Here is a 23,943-nt window from a genome sequence, read left to right as displayed (position 1 = left end):
AAAAAAAAATTCTTTAGATTTGTTAAATGTTCTTCACACTAAGAAAAAATGGATCTTTTTAGAACTGTTCACTATAGAAGCTTGTTGCCACAGAATAAAAAATAAAAAAGGTAATTGTGACTGATCTAAAGTCACTGTTTCGAGTTATGAACTCAAAATCAGTGGGGGGGGGGGTGGGAAAAAAATCAGAATTGCGAGAAACAATTGCGAGAAACTCAGAATTGCGAGTTTACTGTATATCACGCAAAAAAAGAATCAGAATCGTAAGATGTAAACTTAGCCTGGATGCCAGCCCGAACCCCGCCCACAACTTTTTTTGGTCAGGAAGTTCAATCTGGACTCGATCCATTGAGGAGTAATCATGATCAGTCTTTTTACTTTCAGTTTTATCATGTACTTTTATAATGGCTATTATTGATAAACTGAAATTCAACAAAAAGAGATAGTTTTGTCATTTTATTACAAGATCTGTAATGTTGGTTATTGCAACATTTGTACCAATGCGACATGCAATACATTGCATATTGCCTGGAATATGTTTAATATTTTTAAATTTAAACGAAACGAGGCAGGGTTGTGTTTTATATTTAGTTTTGTGATAAATATAACGTTACATACATGCAGTGAATATAATCAGCTACGCGTTGGTGTTTTATAACATATTTCGTTTTATTGTTGCCTAAAATGTACATAGATCAGAGATAACAGGAGTAGCAGAGCAAGCTGAGTGGCGAGTTCAAGAACGCGCTGTTCCAATAGCAGAATTAACGTTACTGGACTCACGTCCTCGGCATCAGTCGGACTCTGCGTTGGCTACGTACTTGGTATTGAGAAACGCCTAATGCTTGTTTCTTGTGACAAACATGCCGAGAAGCAAGAACAAGATCTGCTGTCTGTCATCCATTGTTGTTTACTATGTCGCTTTCTTCGCGCGAAAATGACGTCTATCGCTAACCTGGCCCTAGCCAGATGAATGTCGTTCCGCTTAGCTCCGCCTAGCTTCACTCGCATCCATCTGGAACCTCTTCCATTGAGAGTGATTTCTCCAACCAACTTTATGGCTTAGCCAATCAGGACGCAGGGCGGGAGTTTCATAGATGTGACGTAGTGGAGAAGCGACCGTGAGACTGTTTTGATTCAGACAACAATGGCGGCTCGCATCGAGGAAGCAAGCGTTAACATCGATGCTGCTATTTCATCCGTGTTGTCCAATCTACCTAATATCGTTTCATTTAATATTTCCTAATATTTCAGTTGCGTCGCTCTCATCAGCGTCACGGGTTGGCTTCGGTGTGAGTGGTTGAAATAGCACGTCGATAAAGATGACAGACAAGTGGCTTATCCAATCATATGCAAGGATTTTTGATGAGGCCCAGCCTTCTGAAACACCATTTCAATGGATCGGTTCCAGATGGATGAGTGGAGCTAGGCGGAGCGAAATTCTACTGTTGGCGGTGGAAACGCAAGCCGGATCATGGTGTACCGACCCGACCCGTACTGTATTGTACCGTACCGTACCCCTCAGTGGAAACGAGCCATTACTGCGTTGCTCTGATTGGTTGTAGGTCTCTCCAATTGAGTCCAATTGAGGGGTTTTTTTTTTTCCTGGTTCGGTTAAGACATGCCTCATAATCAAAGCCCTATGGAAAAGTATCAGACTCACATTCTGAATATAATACGAGTATGACGAAGTCAGGCTAATGTAGACTTGCAGTTGCAGGAAAGTCACAATTACCTTTTTTTATTTTGTATTCAGTGGCGGCGGAAACAAGCTTCCATAGTTCACTGAAAGGTTCTTTGGGAAACCAAAAATGGTTCTTCAATGGCATCACTTTGAAAACCCTTTTGGAAAAGTTGAGGTTTTCCTCTTCAATCCAGCTCAGTTACACATATTACTCTTTGAGGAGTCGGACGTTGTTTGGTGTTTATTGCAAATCCAGATTTGCATTGTTCAGAGATCTGTATTTTGAATGAGTTTGTGTGCTACAGTATATTGTATGCAATGGTGAAATCTGTCCGTGCTCCACTATGAAAATGAAATGAAATTCCAATTGTAATTGTTCTACATCTGTCAATTGAGTTCCCTGACAGTCATTTTGAACTGTTAGTTTATGTACCCATGTAAATGGATAGGGCTTTTTTTAGTAGCTTGTGCCATGAGTGTTTAAGACACGTTTCGAGTTGCTTTTTTTAATGCAAAAATGCATTCCTGCATGCATGAACAACAAAAGGAAAGAATTAAGGTTCTATATAACCTTTTCTTCTACTCAGGTACATATTGCATTTACCTATTTATTTATTTATTAAATTCCATACTCCCGTGCAGATCAAACAGTCATTTGAGAATAAAAATACTGTTGTCACTCTCTACCCAGCATTTGCAGGCAATTCACACCCTGTCAAAGAGATACAACTCAATGGCATGTGATAACACAATTAAACATCCTACGAGACGGGGAAGGTCTCTTAAAACCTTATCCTCTCCTTCCCCTCAGGATAAAAGACCGTAAAGAAAATGCCGCAATGGACCTTTATATTCCATCTCCGTGCTGCACAATACCTCTTTATTTGGCAGGACTGATGCCTTCAGTTATATGTGTATATTGATTTGTTATTATTCTGCTGCAAACTCCATCATCAGACAGACTCTGCCATGTCTGTTCTTCCACACAATTTAACCTTCAAAACTGTGTGATTTCACTGAAGGGAAGCCATCCACCTCTTCCCAGGCTCAGCCAGCACCTCCTGATTCATAGGTGCATATATATATATATATATATATATATATATATATATATTTATCTTCTCCAAATCGAGCCCTCTGTTGTGACGAGGTGCGTTAGCACTTAATCCATCTTGGCCATCGAGATTGGAGCCAGCCAAGTGCCACATGCGCTCCAGCTGTTCCTGGCGGAAACCCAACAGCAGCCGTTCACAGACACCGGCCAGAAAAGCTAAAGGATAATACAAGGAAATGGAGAGGGGAGGGAGACCACATGGCTTGTCAGCTCTTGAATGCAAAATGGACCCTTTTTTTATGGTCCCAGTGTCCCGTCTGCTTTATGAGGGACATACAGAACAAAGCACAGCCACTACGCTGATGATGGATCTCTAATCTTTATGGCCTTCTGAGACTTTTTCTCTAAAAGAAGTTTTAAAATGAGTCTCTGTAGCCTTCATCTATCTGGGCCACATGTCTCTGAATCATTCACAACTGCAAACTGGATTTGTACATTGTTTTTCCGCAGCAAAGAGTGTAAAGAATGTGACACAGGATTCAATTATAAAACTGTGTCAGCCGGGTTTTTTTTTCACATAAAAGTTGCTGTCGGAAATTGAACCTAACTGTGTATAGGATCAAGAATGAGGAAGATATACTACATTCATTTAAATCTAAAAATGAGTTCTCTAACAGTCAATACAGGTACATTTAGGCTACGTCCACATTAATCCAGATACATTTGAAAACAAGGTTTTCGTTTAAAAACGCTCTCCGTCCACACTAGCGTTTTCAGGCGTTTTCCGGCGTTTCAGTGTGGATGAGAAACTTCTAAATTCACTTTACTGCGCGTGCGTGAAACTTCACAAAAGCTCACTGAGATGATGATGGGAAAATAAATAGGCCTAATAATGTTATGGCACAATAACAGGATAATTGTATTTAGCAAAATATCTCACCATCACTGATGCGTCCAGGTTGCATTCAGTCACCATATGTTTGGTCTAAAACGCAACTGCTCTCCTGTTTTGCTGCAGGACAGCAAATGTGAGTACAATATCTGTCATCTTTGCAGTACTGTGCTATGAAGAATAGCACATATTAAGTAACATAGAAAGTAACATATTTTAGCAACAGTGTGAAAAATGAATAACACATAACAGGCACAATACCGATAAACATGAATAGATACCTCCGGTTTCACTGTCCATACTACAACGTGAAAACGGCGTTTTCAAATTTATCCACTTTGGAGAGCGTTTTCCAAAAGCTATGTTTTCAATGACTTAAAACGCCGTCTCAGTGTGGACAGAAGGCCAAAACGGAGAGAAAAATATACGTTTTCAAATGAAAACGTATTAATGTACACATGGCCTTACACATCTAAAGTTACATCATTATGCCAGTAGGTGACAACAAGTGACTAAATTTACATGGGAGTCAGTGAATCATTCACTTAACCTATTTGTTCACAATGATTCAATCGTGAATTAAACAATTGATTATATGTATGAGTGATTTATTGAATCATTTACTCCAATTTGATTCACAAAACTGATTTATTCTGGGCAGATACACGTATTTAGGTGATTTCCGATTTGCTTACTTACTGTATGCACTATTCTATGCCATTTTATAGTATAAATAGTGAAATTAGTGCATTCACAATGAAAACTCCAACAAGAAAAAATGCACTTCAAATACTCAGATGATGAGCTTATTTACTATCAGATGCTAATGCTGAAGGACAAAAAACACATTAAATTCATACACTAGACGGTGGAGTACGTACTGTAGTCCAAAAGTATGAGTGCATAAAGTATAGTTTGTCATTTGGGACACAACTTTTGCCTTTAACGTGACCATAAAAATTTAGGTTGGGGGGAGGAGTGGGAGTTTGACTGAAATGATACTTTTATTCATTAAGTATGAATTACATTGACCAGAAGTGACAGTATTGACATTTAAAATGTTACAAAAATATCAATCTATTCATCTATTAAATCAGTTATCCGGCGAATGGAAGCTGATCAAACATTATGTAACTGCTTTTAAACTACTCTTTTAACTGTTTTGTATCTGTCTGTGTGATGTTTATTTGTAATGGAACCGATTGTACTGCTGCACATTTTTGGCCAGGACACTCCTGTTAAAGAGATTCTTAATCTCAGAGAGCTTTTCTGGTTAAATAAAAGTTAAATAAAAATAAAATCAAATCAAATCAAAGAATCCAGAAAAAAGTTAAACAGTTTCCACAAATATCTTGAGCAGCAGGACAACTGTTTTCAAAATTGATAATAATCATAACTAATGTTTCTTGAGCAGCAAATCATCATATTAGAATGATTTCTTAATGATCATGTGACACTGAAGACATGAGTAATGATGCTGAAAATTCAGCTTTGCATCACAGAATAAATGACATTTTAAAATATATCACAATAGAAAACAATTTTAATTTTCAATAATATTTCACAATATTACTGTTTTTACTGTATTTTTTATCAAATAAATGCCGACTTGGTGAGAATAAGAGAGTTCTTCTGAGCTATCTCTCAACCAATGCGTACGAATTGGTACGAGTGATTAAAAGGTGGCTAATTCATACAATTTGTCTAAACCCACGTGATGGTTAGGTTTATGGTCAGGGGAAGTCATTCGTATGAATTCACGAATTCGGGCAACTCGTAAAATATGTACGATTTAGAAAAAATCATAATTGATTCGAGTGAGGTCACATGAATAAACCACCTCGTAAAATTTTTAGTAATTGCCGTGAGATCAGGTTAAAAAATACTTGTTAAACTTGATTTATGTTAAACATACTTTAAATATGTTAAACTTGATTCTTCACTACATCAGGCAAAAATTTAAGGCCGTGTGTCCACCAAAGCGTTTTTCCACGCACCTGGTGTTTGTTTTCAATTGTTTTTTAAATGCCATGAGCGTACAGAGGCGCTGAGCGTTTTTTTCACGCTGAAGCGCGAGCGCCTGGTCGCTGGGAGTTGGAAATTTTCAACTTTGGATAAAACGCAGCGCTCATCACTGTCACTTTTTACCCAGCCGTCCAATCACAGTGGAGGAGGGGCGGGACTAATACCACACCACGACCAACTGTCACAACATTCAACTGCTGCGGATATTCTGTATCATAGCAACGAAACGTCTCAACGGAAAAAACGCTGCGCTGCCAAAACGCTCTCAAGCGCCCAAAGCACGGCGTCTTCAGCAGAGCGTCTAACGTTTTCAGCTGCCTAAAAACGCTTTGGTGGACACACGGCCTAAGTGTAGGAACAATCGTAAATTAAAATTGATTATAGATGAATATAAATTGAGCAATTATTTGTTACGAATATACAACGTTTTATACAAATAAATAATCGTGAATGCAATCATGAATCTTATTATTAATTCAAGTAATGATGATTATTAATCATTCAATAAGGACCTGACCTCCTCAATGCACCGGTATCAAGTTAATTGGCGGGACCAAATTAAGTGATAACCTTGCAGTGGGACGATATTTCTAGAGAGTGTATGTTCAGTTTGAGAGAGTAAAAACATTAAGTCTAGCAGATAAACCAGTGATACGCCAGCACACTTACAGTAAGATATCTACACTTCAGCTATAACAAAATGGGAAGGTGTAACATCCTCCTCTTCAATTCATGCCATCTGACCTTCTCAGAGAGCCCTTGATTTTGATCTCAGTCGCTCTGACCCCTCTGTTCACAGCATCAGCTGCGGCACACAGAACAGATACGGCTATGGAGCTGTTACTAGGCCACACAAATGCCAGGCTGTCAAGAGGAGAAAATAAGAGCAGGCACGGAGCAATTTTGCAGAGTCAGGCTGAATTTCAAGGCACTTTTATCTCAGATGGCATACTGTGAGCTCATGCATTTTCCTCTCCCTGAGAACACATGGGACTGGGCTTGCTTCTGGTACCATTAACGCCTTTAAACTCTGGGGGAACATAAAGTAGGGCTTCTTAGAATTTCTTAGGGCAGTGTTTCCTGCTGAGGCAGACTCTCTCAGTAGAACATTTCCAATCTTATAGCCTAAAAAAGAAGCAAAGCCAGAAACCACGATTTAAATAAGGGCTGTTAGTCATACCTGCGTTTGCAGTGTGATTTTGAATGATTATCTCACATCATATGATGAATTTTAATATAATGCGCTTCTACAAATAATACTGTAGAAGGTGATGTTGTACTTCTCAACTCTTTCCACGCCAGCGGTTAAAAGTCACCAGCAGTGTCGCCAGACGTACGATAATTATCGCATTTGTACGATAATTTTGACCTCTGTACGATGTACAAACAATAATGAAAAAAATCCCATATTGTACGATAATTTCATAATTGTGTGACACTTCAAATGATGGTCGTTGTAATCTTCTATACTCATTGAACTAGCTGTAGATTCTACGTCTACCGTGAGAAGAACGTGAACGGGTTGTTACGCATGTCTTCCATCTCATCTCACGTTATGTCTTCTCGGCCATCATTGCGGAGAATAACTCTCATGAGCACAAGTTAATGTTCTTTTTGTATTTTGTATACAAAGTCATATATCACATTTCATCTCTGTATGGTTTGCAAGAAGAAAAGTAAAAAAATCAAAATAAATAAAGTTAACGTTCCTTTCGAGGCGCTTAGGTCAGTATTTTCCAAACTGAGGTCGATATTTTAGCAACAAAATTAGCAACGTAATTTTCATGTCGTGTCAAAAAGTTGGTGGTCAATAAATAGCTGTATTCTGTACATTTGACTCATGTATGATAGTTTTCTTCCAAATACGATAATTTTGAGCTTCTGGATACGTTTATGATACTTGGACATTTCCAATCTGGCAACACTGGTCGCCAGCCACCGCCAGCATTTTTGACCATTTTCACAAAAGTTTCATATGACCCCCAAAATCTTTTGTTGTAGATGAATATCTGAACATATATCAAAAGAAAGAACAGACCCTCTACTGTTGTACTCAAGCTCAAAACTTGCGGGTAAGTTTCATTAAAAAAGCAACATTTTGAGCAAAAACTGAGAAAAACACATTTTTGTCAAAGACTACATCAAGATCAGATTCAGAACAATGATCAAAATATTGATGGATTAGAGAGTCTATTAACACCGGCAAAGATTTAAAGAGCTATAGCTCGTCCTGGGTCGACATTTCATTCAGTAACAATAGGCAGTTTTTATTTAAATGCTGTTTAATGTTGATGTTCGCTTTATTTTACGTACTGTATGCATGATTACATACGATATTGATTGTTTCTGCATCTTCTTCACGTGCGTTTTGATCAGGAGATTCTGTACTCTTTCAGAAGATGCGTAATAGCGCCCCCTACCGTATAACAGTGAAAAATTTCCGTCAGTGGCGCAGAAGTGTTGTCTCATAAATGACGAAAATTTCCTTCAATGGCAGGGAAAGAGTTAAGCACATGTTATCAACTTCACTGAACCTCTTTATTATTACCATATCAGCTGTTTGAATTAATAATGGCTTATTGAAATCAATCCTGCAAAAAACCTTATAATGTAGACTATTGAATTGTACATATAAAAATACCAACGCTATCTCACGACCAATTCGAGTGATTAAAAGGTGGCTAATTGGTCCGACATTCGTAATTCGTAGCACCTGCAGACTGACAGTCCACCAATTGGCTGGAACAGATAATGAGGGCTTTAAAACTGCGGTGAGAAAAATTAAAAAACGCGACTTTAAAAAAAAAATTAACAAATGTGTCTGACTATGAAGTCTGCGGCCTTTGGCTTCATATTTAATAGTGCTCCATTATGATCGCTGTTGATGCGGAGATAATATGATCGCTCCACTACATCAAGACCATTGTTAATACACATTTATTTTTGCAGTGGGGGAAAAAAATATGATACACATATTAGTTAAATTGGCTTAATTAGCTAAATGTAATGATATATTTATGTTATATATATATATATATATATATATATATATATATATATATATATATATTATACATTTGTGTTGAATTTCTTTAAATTGAAAATAATTGTGTAAATGCAATGATCTTTGCAATATCTTTTTACCTGCTATCATGTCTGAACCAGGACAACAGTTCACCTGCACTCCTTTATGTCTTGCTGACTTGAGTTCGCATTTAATAATTGTAATCAGGAACATTTGAGTCTCTTTGAAAATGAAGTTGACCCATTTAGATTTCAATCTGACAGACTGTCAAATTTTACATTACCCTCTCTGAGGCTGTCGTTCACTGTGGGTGAGGCAGGGCAATGCAGACAAATGAGAAATAAACTTTGATTATCTATGAAGCAGTCTCGTATCTCTGACAGTTTTGACATTTCCACTGACCTTAACTGGCTTCTTTCATCTGACAAAATGACTTCTATTTCATTGATATCCACAAGATGGTTTTAACAGCCGGAGGAAAGTCAGATGCCACTTTGCACGTCATCTTTTTCTGTTTCTGAGTATTCCTTAAGTCATTTTCATTCAGGTTCCTTGAATTTTACATTTCAGCTGTTAAAAAAATTGATCTGTCTTTTTGTTTTCCAGACATAGACACTGGAATAACTGAATTTTAAAGATTTTGATACATTTTTCCTGATTTTACATCAAAATTACAAAAAATGTGGAGGAAAGACAAAGCTATGACTTTATTAGTGAGAAGGTCAAACATGTTTTCTTTAATAGCTTTGGAAACAGCAGGGACTCCAGGTGATTAAACTGACTGCAAGATATATAGAAATATGGAATATAAGTAATACGGATGTGCTCAACAGTAATGGCAATATAAATTAGTTTGACATGGTGGGGCTTTACAAACACTGTTGGGAAAGAAATGACTGAATAAAGACCATCTTTGTGAACACGGGTACGAAAAACTTATAGTAATCCCAACACTAAATCTGTACAGAGGCACTGAAAAAGTTAAATTGGCAATGGATACGGTTTGGTTAATGGAACAAACATTAACTCTATAAATCAGATAATGGGCCACGAACAGCAAAATAGCTTTCTGGGAGCGGACAGACAAGGCACATCGCAGGCAGTCAATGGAAGCTCTGGGCACAGATAAATCAAACACAAAGTAATGCTTAATGACTCCAAATTTGCTCTGTTTTTCTCCTTATTTTCCAAGCATGGAAAATCATTTCATGCAGTGAGATGAACAATAATAGCTTAACATAGTCTCCAGAAACCACACTCCATACTGTACCTCCTGTGGGTTTAAATATGCAATGTACAATAACCATACAAATCATGTCTAACCTAATCTGGTTTGTGAGTTCTCATTAAATACATACTGTAGCTACAAAAACGCCACTTCATATGCTAATTTCTAGGGGTTTGTCTATAACAGATGTGAATGGGGAAAAAATAGGACTGTTGGCAGGAATCTATAGGAAACTGAATGTTCATTATTCCGCTGCTTTGCTGGCTCGTGTAAATCGGTTTACAAGCAAAGCTTTCATTTTGATGTCAGACATTCAATCAAAGCATCGGGATTTTTTTCATCAGAGGGGGTATTCATTTAGTCACTGTGTTCTTACTGATCAGATAAAGCAAATGCATCTTGTTGTTAGTCCACATGCGGTACGCGAACTTCCAAATGGACGAGACAGATGGAACGGGACAGCCAAAAAAAGGGTTGCCATGTGGCCCCAAAACGCATTAAACAGAAAATGTTGCCGTCCGGCATGAGAATAGGCAATGAGATATATTATGGGAATCCAAGATAAATCATAGGGGAATTGTATCTATTTGCAGAGACACATTTATGTGGTCAGGTGTGTCTGAAATGTGCACACCCAAACAAGGCCCTAATGTTCTTCTATCATCCCTCATTTAGCAGTAGTTACGCAACATTGACCCTGTTAATACCAGTTATTAACGCCAGAGACAGATGCACTTTTCGAACGGACTACAATTCATCATGTGTGTTGTGCATGTTTCTGTACAAGCCTTTAAACCGTTCAGTTTAAAGGTAAAACACGTGTCAGCGCAATGGTTGATTGACAGGTGATTCGGACAGATAATCGTTTACTACATGCGTTCACATGCGCTTTTGACTCCGTCTGAAGGTGATTTGAGTGTATCGGAGTGGAAAACATCCATGAATTACAACCATTTAAGTTTATATGATCCAAAAGGGTGACTGTTGACATCAGGGTTTTGCTCCACAGTGCTAACATCTTCTATTCATTCATTAATTCATGCACTCCTTGATTTGATTAACTTTTCACCCTAGTTGAAGAACATATAAATTGAATCTGTATGTAAATTATGTAAGTATGTTGTGTCTTAATTCAGTCGATCTGGTTAATGTGTATTTTCAACATCATAAAAGCACACGACGTTTTCACCACATGAATTATATAAATCATTTTTGGTTTTTATCAACCGCATCCTATGAGATTAAATATAAAGCCTGCACAGCTGTGTCTGTCTTTGCCTGCTGAGAAAATGTGCCGCTTGTTCTCTAGAGAGAGGTATAACTGGCAGCAAAGCAACGGAGGAAGAGTTTTAAACCAGTAACAAAAAATTATGAATTGCCCCGCTTTTAATAAATTAGTGTGAATAGGGGGGCGGGGGGATTCCTGTCAATCTCACATGCAAACAACCAGCTTTCATGTTGCCGGTTTTTTCAGCAGTCAATTTTATGATATTCCGATCTGTGCATATTATGTAAAGACTGAAATTCCTATTCAGACACTATAAATACAATACACTCTGTTTTTCCATACTGAGAATTGAGAAGCCAGGAAAAGTTTTGATCACCACATGAAAAGACTTCCTCTGTCTCGAGTCTGTGACTTGGCATTGAAAATGACGCTTGGAAATGTTTAATTCACAGTTTTAAAGTATGCAGTGAAAAGCATCTGGCGGTGTCAGTCTCACTAAACACAAACCTGGAATGAATATATGTTGCAGTATATAAATAGAATTGTGGAAATATAGGTCAGTACTATTTGGAAGATACTGTATAATGAGCGAATGAAATATTTACTTGGGAGAAGTACAAATAAGACACTGGGCTGGAAGGAGCCTATACGGAAGCTTATTTCCACAAAAGAATTAATAAAAAATAAAAAGGTAATTGCAACTTTTTATCTTACAATTCTGACTTTTCCCACAGTGGACATTTCTTCTGAGAAATAAAGTTACAATTGCAAGAAAAAGTCAGCATTGTAAAAGGCGGAAAAGTTTCATTTTCTGCAATTACGATTTTACTACATCAGGAAATTTGTGAGTCGCAGTTATCTTTTTTTTTTATTATTCAATAATGGAAACACGCATAGACAAAAGCTGCTTTTATAGGCCTGAAGGTTTAAACATTTCAAACATAAATAGCTTAAAACAAGTAAATATGTTAGAGAGAGGGAGACATTTATTGGAAAAGCATGTTCCTACACACATAACATTTTTATGTATCAATGAATTCTTTTGGATTTACAAGTGGAAAGCTTGTAAATTCTAAACTACACAAAGTGTTATGACTTTGACTGCAGTTATTATAAAGTAACCAAAAGCTATTGTTTGTATCTATCTATTTATAACCATCAACGACAATTACATCATATGATCGGTGGTTGCTCATTTTTTTTTTAAAAACAAGCTTATTCTTTTGCCTTCCACAACTGTCAGTCATTGCAAACCAATTCAACCTTACATAAAAGCTTTATAGAGTCCATTACACAACACATATGGCAGCCTGACAGTGTCTCCGCTGAGACCACAGCCGGTTCAATATGCTTGTCCCATATTGACTCCCATCTAAGCATGACCATATAAGAAAACATTACTAAAGTATTTTACTGTAGTCAAGCACCATAACATTTTTCTTTTTCGTTAGTGTCCAACATGATGAAGATTACTTGAAACCATATAGAATAAAATATATATTTATATATATTTCACCCAAAAATGAAAAAACTTACTACTTACTCTCATGTCAATCCAAACCTGCATGACTATATAAATGCAGAGCACAAAAGAAGATATTTTTGTTGAACGTTTGTCCATACAATGAAAGTCAGTGGCTTTCAAAACACCACAATGACTTTTATTGTACACTGTAAAAATTGTGGCAACAGATTACAAGCAATCATTAATTAAATTTAACAAATTAGAATTGAGGTATAATTAATCAAATTAATTCCTTAAAACGTACAACAACCAAAGACACATAAATTCAAGTCACCATTATGGTGATCAGTGTTTATTTAAGGTTTGTTTTAAAATTACGATTTTCTCCTTCAGTGATTCTGCTTGTTAACATCAGGTGTTTTCAATGTTGGCAATATAAAATACATTTTTGGTGTAAACTTTACTCATTTTAAATGGTTAACTTTTAAGGAATAATTTGATTAATTATTACTCAATTCTAATTTGTTAAATTTAATTAATAATATTGCTTGTAATCTGTTGCCACAATTCTATTGATTAGATAAAGCATATTCATTTTTACAGTGTATGGATATTAAAGCACAGTGACATATCTTTTTTTGTTTTTTTTTGTTTGTTTGTTCAACATATAAGGGTGCGTTAATGATCATTTTTGGGTGAACTATCCCTTTAAGAGGCATGTTGCATTATTGCAATAACCAAATCTAAATTGCTTCTGTATATAAATTTAATATACAGTAGCACAGCAAAAACTTGATATGTTGATACCGCAAGTCTAAACCTCAGCAACGGAGCTGCAAAACACTATATGACAATGAATCTTACAAACCTGTGACAAACATCCAGGAAAGCAATTAAGATTGTTCACCATATTCTATAACTTTAGCAAAGCAATCACGAAATGCCACTGATGAAAAGACAGTGATTTGAGCAGACAGGACCATGTGATGCCAAACACTCCCATTACACAGAGAATAGAAGAAAGAAAGAGAGAGAGCTCCAAACCAACCATGCATTGCCTGATGTCAACCTCTGCTTGCCTGTCGGCCTGCCCGCCGTGAACAGAAAGGCACTCGAGAAAATACAGAAAACCAAATAGGCTGCAAATGAGAACTGACAGTGAAGACCACCGGAACGAAAAAGAACATTGGTAAAGATGAGAGTGAACGAAAATGGGTAGATAAATGGCAGCAAAAAATCTAATTAATGTGTGGAAATAGTTCAGACATAAAGGAAGAGCTTATTGTGAGGCTTCAATTTGATTTCTCTTCCTGTGATTAATCTGTGAGGCCCTTTTTCTGAGATACTTCAATTCTCGCGCTCAAAAAAGAAGAACATTCCTCGTTCACACCCAAGTGCTTATGAAGACGAGTGCATCCACTGTTCATATGCTTCATTTAAAAATACTTAAATCAATTCAGTTTAAACAAGCATGATAATTAATATCTGAGTGAAAACAATGCCTTCCATTAATTGAACTTAATCATGATAAATAGGGCATGTGGCATTACTCATGAATATGTATAATGTATTGTGAAAAAGACAAACACTGATCAGTGTAGATCTTTACTGCAAAAGACATACACTACAGTTCAAATTATGTTCACAAATTATGTATTGTTAATGTTAATGTTATTGCAATGTAAAATCAAATGTACTGTATTCATGTGGTGGCAAAGCTGAATTTGGAAACATCTTATTATAAATGTTAAAAAAACAATATGCATATAATATATATATATATATATATATATATATATATATATAGGCTATATATATATATATATATATATATATATATATTATAAAGCTCTTCTTATATGAAGACATCTTTTGTGACATATAAATGACTTTACTGGAACTTTTGATCAATTTAATGCTTCTTTCCCGACTGACCTCAAAATTTAGTGCATTAATTTGCATAATTATTTAAATTATTTTGCATTTAAAATGGCCCAAAAACATCTATCAGTTTAAATGCCTCTCTGTAGTGGCCGGCTCTATCGCTCTATGCCATATGATTGTACTTTAGCTCCACCTATTGATACAGTACATCGCATCTCATGTGTAGACTGTCCATAACAAGCATTGATGAACATAAGCCTCCCTGTCTGTGTATTGCAAACGTGCCCAAATTAATTCAAAATCTACTTGACAGAGCAACATTAAACCTTTTAAAGGGATAGTTCACCCAAAATGTTGTAATTTTGTAATCATTTACTCACCCTCATGTTGTTCCAAACCTTCTGTTGAACACAAAAGAAAATATTTTGAAGAATGTTGGCAACCAGAGAGTTGATGGTAACCATTTACTTACTTCCATAGAATTTTTTTTCTATTATAGAAGTCGACGGGTGCCGTCAACTGTCTGGTTACAACATTCTTCAAAATATCTTCTTTTGTGTTCACCAGAAGCAAGAAATCCATACAGGTTGGAACAACATGAGGGTGAGTAACCGATGAAAAAACAATTGGGTGCAATACGCCTTTAAGGAGATTGTTCAACTGAAATCTGTAATCATATTCAGGTGCATATATTTACTCTAGAGCTAAATCATCAACTGACTACTAAGATAAATATTATACATCCTACAGGAAGAGCGCATTAAAATGCATGTTTTGTATAACAGTAATTCTCATTTAGATAAGCTTTGCACTTTGTTATTATCAAATTCACTCCACTTTCAAAGGGAAGAAGCTAAATTAGGCTATATTCAGTTTCTTCTTCTGCATAGTATCGAATCCATAATCTTTTCTTAACAAGTTTAAACATTTGCTCATGCTTAGCCAAGGTCAGTATATCAACTGTAAAAAAGCCTTCAATTATTTAACAATGGATGTCATGGTCAAGTAGATTATTACTCTTCTTCTCTACAAAAGCCCATTAGGTCTGTGGCATGCAAGTATCGTTTTTCTGGTAGATTACCTTCTCATAATATCTGAAGCACTGCAGACATGTAGACATGGCCTATATGACCGTCCCAAACACACAAATGAATAATGCATGAGCCTTTAGCTGAATTAGGGGGAGAGCTCAACAAGTGAATGTTCATGACCCCATGAACTGAGACTAGTTCTACATTAACATGCTTGTTTTCGCTCTCTATGGTGATTCACTGTCGTGTTTGATTGCCTTGTTTTCATATGTGAGATGAATTTCTTGTCAGGTTGATTAGAAAGGAAACCCACAAGCATTCTTTAAAAGCAGTCAGTGTCTAAAATCACTGTCCATATCTAGCGCAACGTCTATGCTCTCAGCCTGACTCATAATGGATTTTGTACTATCTGATTACAGGTCAAAGCCTTATCTCAGCAAAGAAAAATCATGGCTGCTTTGTGTCTTTAGTATTTTCAGTGCTTTTTCTGACATTTGACTTTAGCATGCATTGTTAGGAAAAATATCATATGCATAATATCAACACACACTTTCTTTAAAAGATCCTGATGAAAATGTAAAAACAACGTCTGTAATGGTTTCTTTCATCATTTTTTTAGCTTTCCCGTAGCATCTCTTAATCCTGTCAGTGGAATATAGTGGCAAATCCAATTTAATCCTACCATAAAGGAGACAGAAACCTAGAAGCTCTGCTTTCTGTATTATATAATGAACCAATGTTCTACAAATGATGAAACGGTGTGGTTATCATATTCATAACCAAAGGAACTTTAAGTAGACCAGTGCACAGCATGGAACTGCAAAACGCTGTCAGTTTATGAAGAATCCGGAGTGATTTCAGTCACAACAGACTTGATGCCTCTTATAAAGTAGATTTATAAAATAGATCTTGCAGTGCTGACATGTCCACTCTTACTATCTAATTTCTAAGAACTCAACTCATGTTTTTAAACAGCAAGATCAGCCAATACCGTCTTTATTTAATGACAGTAAGAAATTATGAATCTATGAAAAAAAAAAAAATCTACAATTGTTTATTTTGGAAAACTGATCTTGCAGGTCAGGTCAACACTTAATATTTAGCTATATTGTGCACATTTAAAAATAATAAAATTTTTCTTTCGATTCTCTATATTTTTATTATTCAAATAACAAATTTAACAACTAGGCTAACAGAAATCAATGTAAAGCACCACAGAAATCAAATCACGCACTGGGCTAAGAATGGAATATACTGTATATAGCCTATTGCAGGTTATTGGCAATATGCGCCATAGTTTTTATCCCAACATAATGAAATGTACATCTTACCTTTATGTGGATGAGAATGTAAATCCTGTGCGTACTTTACTTTCTCACACTGGGCTTTTCAAACTGAATTCCATCGTCTGGGACTAAAAATAAGTGATGCTGTTACTGCATCTTGTGTTTTTATCTCCGTCTGAGGAGAATATCCACTCGTTAAAAAGACGTGTAATCAGAAACGTCACTGTTTTACATAATTTTTGTGTGAGCGAGACGTCGTTTCAGTTCAGCAGCCGGTAATCCAAGTGCATCTAACAGCCGCTCATCTCGAGCCGAGCATGTGGAGCGCGTGGGCTCCTCCTAGAATTACTGACAGCGGGCTCCTGCACGCACAAACATACATTTAGGCTGTGTTTCAAAACCCAGTGAGCTGCCTTCATAGACAGCATTTGATCCCCATAGGTTATTCATCAAAGAATCTTGAAAAATAAAAAAATGCTAAATCAATTTAGTAGGCCTATGTATTAAAATACATAAAACAAAAGCTATATTAGCGTAATAATATTGTAACACAGTGTGAGAATAATTTAAGGGCTTTGTTGAGGTGCTCCAACCAACCACATGTATTAACCAAAGCACTAAAGTTTTTTTATATATTTGTAAAAAAAAAAAAAAAAAAAAAAAATTTAAGAAAAAAAAAAACTACAATAAGCCTACATATTAGCTTGTGAACCTGTGATATGTCTGTGCAGTGTCTTAACCGATCCTGACGGAAAACGCTCTATGCTGAACTGTTGCTATCAACCCGATTTTCCGGATTAGAACACGACTTCTGTTCTATTTGTGGTTTCTGAAATGTAGTTAGTTGAAACAAGCTTTTAATTAGGTGAAAGAATAAAAACCCTTAAAGGGATAGAGTTCACCCAAAAATGAAAATTCTGTCATTAATTACTCACCCTCATGTCGTTCCAAACCCGTAAGACTTTTGTTCATCTCTGGAACATAAATTAATGTCTTTTTGATGAAATCTGAGAGCTTTCTGCTCATGCATTGACTGCTAAGCAGCTACCACTGTGATGCTTCAAAAAGTTCATAGGCCTATCTATTTCAAATTGAGCAGTTAAGTCCACATTTTCTGAAAAGACACAATCGATCATGATGAACAGATTTAATTTAGGCTTATTCACATTTTAACATTAATCAGTCAACATACACTGAACAAAATTATAAACGCAATACTTTTGTTTTTCATGAGCTGAGCATTTTCATGATTTTGTTTTCACTTTTGTTCCCCCATTTTTCATGAGCTGAACTCATCTAAGACTTTTTCTATGCACACAAAAGGCCTATTTTTCTCAAATATTGTTCACAAATCTGTGTTAGTGAGCACTTCTCCTTTGCCGAGATAATCCATCCACCTCACAGGTGTGGCATATCACTGCGTTGCATGCAGTGCACCTGCGCAATATGCCGGAGGCCCGGGTTCGACGCCCGCTCGGAGCAGGTCGAGTGGGACCCGGGTGTAGGGGTTACATATGCAACATACTGTAATTTAGACAATTGTTTTTGTCATATGTTATAATAACTGACAGACAATATCATTTCAACCGCTCTGTGTTGTCCTCGCACAGAGAGAGGCTGAAGCTTCGTGGCTGAGACACGAATAGATTTTTAAATGTCTGCGAGCATCTTTGATGCGTTGTTGGCTCTTTCATACTAACAGATTGGCGAGCGTTCATCGCCCGCTAATCCCCCACGGTTTGCACGCGATAACACTCTGACCTGTCGGCGAGCTCAACGGGGAGAACCCGGCTGGATTGCGAGGCCCCCTAGTGGTGCGAGGCCCTGTGCAGTTGCACAGTTCGCACAGCCCTTGCGACGGCTCTGGGTGACATGTCTGGTGAGAATGCTGGCCATGCAAGAACTGGGATGTTTTCAGCTTCCAGGAATTGTGTACTGATCCTTGCAACATGGGGCTATGCATTATCATGCTGCAACATGAGGTGATGGTCGTGGATGAATGGCACAACAATGGGCCTCAGGATCTCGTCACGGCAACTCTGTGCATTCAAAATGCCATCAACAAAATGCACCTCTGTTCGTTGTCCATAACATACGCCTGCCCATACCATAACCCCATCGCCACCATGGGCCACTCGACCCACAACGTTGACATCAGCAAACCGCTCGCCCACATGACTCCATACATGCTGTCTGCCATCTGCCCTGTTTAATGAAAACTGGGATCAATCCATGAAGAGAACACCTCTCCAAACTGCTGGACGCCATCGAATGTGAGAATTCGCCCACTCAAGTCGGTTACAACAACAAACTGCAGTCAGGTCGAGACCCCGAGGAGGATGACGAGCATGCGGATGAGCTTCCCTGAGATGGTTTCTGACAGTTTGTGCAGAAATTCTTTGCTTATGCAACCCGGTTGTTGCAGCAGCTGTCTGGGTGGCTGGTCTCAGATGATCTTGGAGGTGAATATGCTAGGTGTGGAGGTCTTGGGCTGGTGTGGTTACACATGGTCTGCAGTTGTGAGGCCGGTTGGATGTACTACCAAATTCTCTAAAACACCTTTGGAAACAGCTTATGGTAGAGAAATGAACATACTTTGAACAACTCTGGTGGACATTTCTGCAATCAGCATGCAACTCCTACAATGCGACATCTGCGGCATTGTGCTGTGTGGTAAAACAGCACATTTTAGAGTGGCCTTTTAATGTGGCCAGCCTAAGGCACACCTGTGCAATAATCATGCTGTCTAATCAGCATCTTGATATGTCAAGTCAAGTCAAGGCACCTTTATTTATATAGCGCTTTTTACAATACAGATTGTATCAAAGCAGATTCACGGTAATAACATGAAAATAATACAACACAGATCAATAATATTGTTGAATATTAAATGTCCCCAACTAAGCAAGCCAAAAGCAAGGCAAGAGTGGCAAGGAACCAAAACTCCATCAGGTGACTGTATGGAGAAAAAAACCTTGGGAGAACCCAGGCTCAGTTCTCCTCTGGCGGAACAGAGTGTGATTCGGGTAGCATTACAAAACAAATTGGATTGAAACATTAAGAGTATTTGTCCATTTCCATCTGTTTGGAAGTCGAAGTAATCACGCCGGTTTGGAGATGAGATGTTGAGTTTCAGTGGCTGTTGTGTCGATGAGGCCGGCACTTAAGGATAAGTTGGGATGGGTCCAGGCGCAAACAAAGAAACTAATATTATCGTAGATGCCATCCTTCTTATCATGTACCAAGTACATCAGGATTTACGGGACATGTTCCCAGTTCCGGCTGATGTAAACTATGCAGCCTAATTTTGAATTAAGGAAGTCTATAGTGTGTTATGTGTATGCTTGGCCAAAGAGTGGTTTTAGTCTAGATTTGAACTGACAGAGTGTGTCTGCTTCTGGGGTGTGACAACTCACAGGTGGGACAACTCACTTGGGTGATATGTCACCCCTGTGAGGTGCATGATTATTTGAATTATCTTGGTAAAAGAGAAGAGTTCACTGACACAGATTTAGACAGATTTGTGAACAATATTTGAGATAAATAGGCCTTTTGTGTACATAGAAAAAGAACTTGGAGTTCAGCTCATGAAAAATGGGGGCAAAAACAAAAGTGCGTTTTTGATCAGTATTACAGTAATAGAAGCACAACTCAACCTGCTGGATGCGTGAGAACAAACCTCATTGGTTCTTGCAGGATCTCAAACGTACTGCGTAACACAAGAATGAGCCATAAAGTTCATTTTTCCACAAATTTTTAAAACACAGCGTTCAGAGAGACACGGCATAACAGTCAAAGATGTCAAGGCTTACATATAAGTGTAGGTAATTAGAAAGCACAATAACAATGTGACAACAGCCAACATGAAATAAATATTTACATTTTGGTCATTGCCAATTGAATTATAAAACTATTATTTTTTTAAATTATGTAAAAATCTAAAAGTTTCAACCATATATATGGCTAAAATTAATTTTTTTTAGATTTTAGGTTAAAGGCCCCTGGGGGTAAAATGCACTTTTTTTTCCTTCTTTCTCCCACAACAACTCATTAACAACAACCACCACCACAACACTTTTTCCTGAACTTCTTACTGGAACTAGAAAGAAGCCTGTTCTGGCTTCACTGGTTGCCGGTCAAATACCGTGATACATTTAAGGTTCTATATACTTAACAATACATTACAGATCTTCTTCTCCTCGGTAAATGTTCTAGGCCCTTAAGGTCTTCAAACAGGTTGATGTTGACTGTGCCACGGTCTGGTTTGAAGTTCAAAGGTGACCGTGCCTTTACTGTTGCTGCTCCCTGCCTGTGGAAGGATTTGCCGGGACACGCTGTTTTCTGATGTTGATAGTTTTAAAACCTCACTGATTTTTTTTTTCTCTGACATTTGGATCAATGTAGTCTTATTAAATTTAGTTTTCTTGTCAGTTTAAATATTTTTTAGTCTAATTTTGTTATATTGTACAGCACTTTGGTCTGCAGTGGCTGATTTAAACATGCTTTAGAAGTAAAAGTACCTTATGTGCAATAACAATAGGAGGAAGTTGAAAGTTAATCATTTTAAAACATTAAAAATGTGAAAAATGTACATGAGAGATTATACTATAATAAAGGTATTTTAAGACAAAATGCTTGTTTATGAGTTTGTTTATGCAGGTTTATGATTTTCAGTTTTGTATTAGGTGATTAAATCATAGTTTTTGTGTATGTGTGTATTTTGGAGGACACCCAAAACACTGAGCTTGCAAAGGAGGGAAAAGTAGAATGTCTATACTGCAATTAATTGTTTCCCTGAGTGGGGAGAATGGATTTTGCGCTTCCAAATTGACTGTTCAAATTACAATAATGATTCACATGTGAAGTATTCCTGAACTAAAACAAGCATCAATATGCAGCTTGTTCACTAAAAGTAGAATGATACAGAAGTTGTGTAAAATACTTGAGATATTATGAAATGCTTAAACTAATTAAATAAAATATAGATCTTTCTGCTATTTCATCACTACAGCTCCATCTGAGGACCTTTCACCTCTCACAGCCATACTTAATTTTTAATCAAAACTATCTTGTTTATTTTCACACATATTGTGTTGCTTACAGTTATTTGTATATAACTTATGTACAATAAAATTTATTTTTAATCGTCATGTACTTTGGAACCATGACACATTTTTCTGAGAAGCGGAGATAAGTACTGTCTCAAAATCTCATGAGTATGATGCTTACACAGCAAATTCCCCAGTGTTAAATTTATACTGAGAGTGTGAATTATATAAACTCTGAGCAGAGTGTTAAATGAACTCTAAAGCAGTGTAATTGAGTGATGATTGAGCATTATTGAAGACACCTAACAAGCAGAACCATTATTAAGTCACCATTATGACGATCAGTGTTTGCTTTCGTTGGGCTCTTGACCCTTAAATCATTAACTTTATATTCTGTTAAGCTGATGTACCTGAGTTATAACAGCCAGATGAACAAATAGAAAAGGTGACACCATCATGTGTCTCCATCATGAGCCCTCAATTAATCACTCTGCTCAGAGTTTATATAATTCACACTTTCAGTGTTAATTTAACACTGGATTTTAATAAAAAAAAAAACATAATGACCACACAGTGGCCAATGGCCATCATCAGTTCTCAGGTTTCTTGATTGTTTTGATCATTCCTTTTGGATGTTTGGTTTAGTTACATGTTCACAGGGAAATAATAATTCCCTTTGGTGTGTCTGCCATCTCTTTCTCAGCATGTTGCTTATCTCTCACGGTTGTGAACTGCGAATGTTTAAAGGTTCTGCCTTAGTTCAAGGAGCTGGAAAATTGATGTCAAACTTTCAATGTGCAGCGAGATTTGAAATGATGATAAAGGAAAGAATAAGCAGAAAATTTGAGAGGAAAACCAATCCTGCTGTGATGTTCCTGAAGCTATAATCAGTGGTGGAATGTAACGAAGTACAAATACTTCGTTACTTTACTTAAGTACATTTTTCACGTTACGTATCTTTGCTTTACTTTAGTAGAATAAATAGTGCATACTTTTTACTTTTAGGCCTACTTCGTTACATTTTGCAGCAATTATTATACTTTCTACTCCACTACATTTCTACAACTTCTGTTACATTTTCATTACATTTTCTGATCAGTTTTTCCCCTGCCAAAACGTAATCTGACCATCCGTTCGTTGCACGTTTGTCTCACGCAGTGACGTTTGGTTGCCATAGATACATAAACTAAATGCGTCTCGCACGCAGTGTGTTATCGTGCAATTTATACGCGAAAATTTGTTTTTACATGGATTTACATGGAAACACACCGTGTGTAATATACGTTTGGTTAGGATTATGGCAAGCCAAGAGGTTCAGAATTACACCATAAATTAACTGTTTACTGCCAAACATAGTTATTAACATATAGTAACCGGATAAGCATGGTTTATATTGCCTAATTGCAAGCTTGTTTCAGAAATGGTGGCAACAATTTTTTTCCCATCATTATTGAACATCATTATAGGAGTATTAGGTTGAATGAGTTAGAATTAAATGTTTTATTAATCATTAGAAAATAATCATTAAGAGAATCAATTGAAGTACTTTTACTTTTAATACTTAAAGTACATTTAAAATCAGGTACTTTTTACTTAAGTTGTCATTGTTTTACTTACTTTTACTAAAGTAAATATTTATCTGGTTATTTGTACTTTTACTAAAGTACTGAGATTCAGTACTTCCTCCACTGGCTATAATGCTGATTTTCACAACCCTTTCATCCACACTCTTAATGTAAAGCAAGACAGCCCTGGTGAATAGGGTAAAACAAGTAACTATTTCACCATACTCCTCTAGTTGATTGATTACATGAATAATTGAAATCATTATTTGTATTACATGTTTTCTGAAATGTTGTTTAACTATGCAAATGAAGCATTATTTAATTGAATATGTACTCATTTGAATAAATTTCTAGAACAAAAACATCTAAACACTGGATGAAGCCAGGATAAAAAAAATCTTGTTTAATTTTTTGACATTTTTGTCAGGTTTTACTGAGGGGATTTTGGATGTCACTTCTTATCACTTATCAGAAAATACTGTCAACAGACAGAAAGAAAGAAAAATGTATAAAATCAGGCAAATTATA

At 36.7% G+C, this 23,943-nt stretch overlaps 1 protein-coding gene across 1 annotated transcript in view; it reads right to left on the bottom strand.

The window, feature by feature from the left end:
* Positions 1 to 17,140, bottom strand: part of calcr (calcitonin receptor) — a 59,375-nt gene extending 42,235 nt beyond the window's left edge. Inside the window, exon 1 of the mRNA XM_039681085.2 lies at positions 16,848 to 17,140. The gene's annotated coding sequence lies outside the window, so the exon portion shown is untranslated. The remainder of the gene's footprint in view (positions 1 to 16,847) is intronic.
* Between the last annotated feature and the right edge of the window lie 6,803 nt (positions 17,141 to 23,943).

Source organism: Pimephales promelas, chromosome 18 (assembly GCF_988280905.1).
Source record: "Pimephales promelas chromosome 18, fPimPro1.hap1.1, whole genome shotgun sequence".
NCBI classification, from domain to species: Eukaryota; Metazoa; Chordata; class Actinopteri; order Cypriniformes; family Leuciscidae; genus Pimephales; species Pimephales promelas.
The sequence above is the reverse complement of the archived record's forward strand: the minus strand, read 5'-3'. Positions and strand labels throughout refer to the sequence as shown.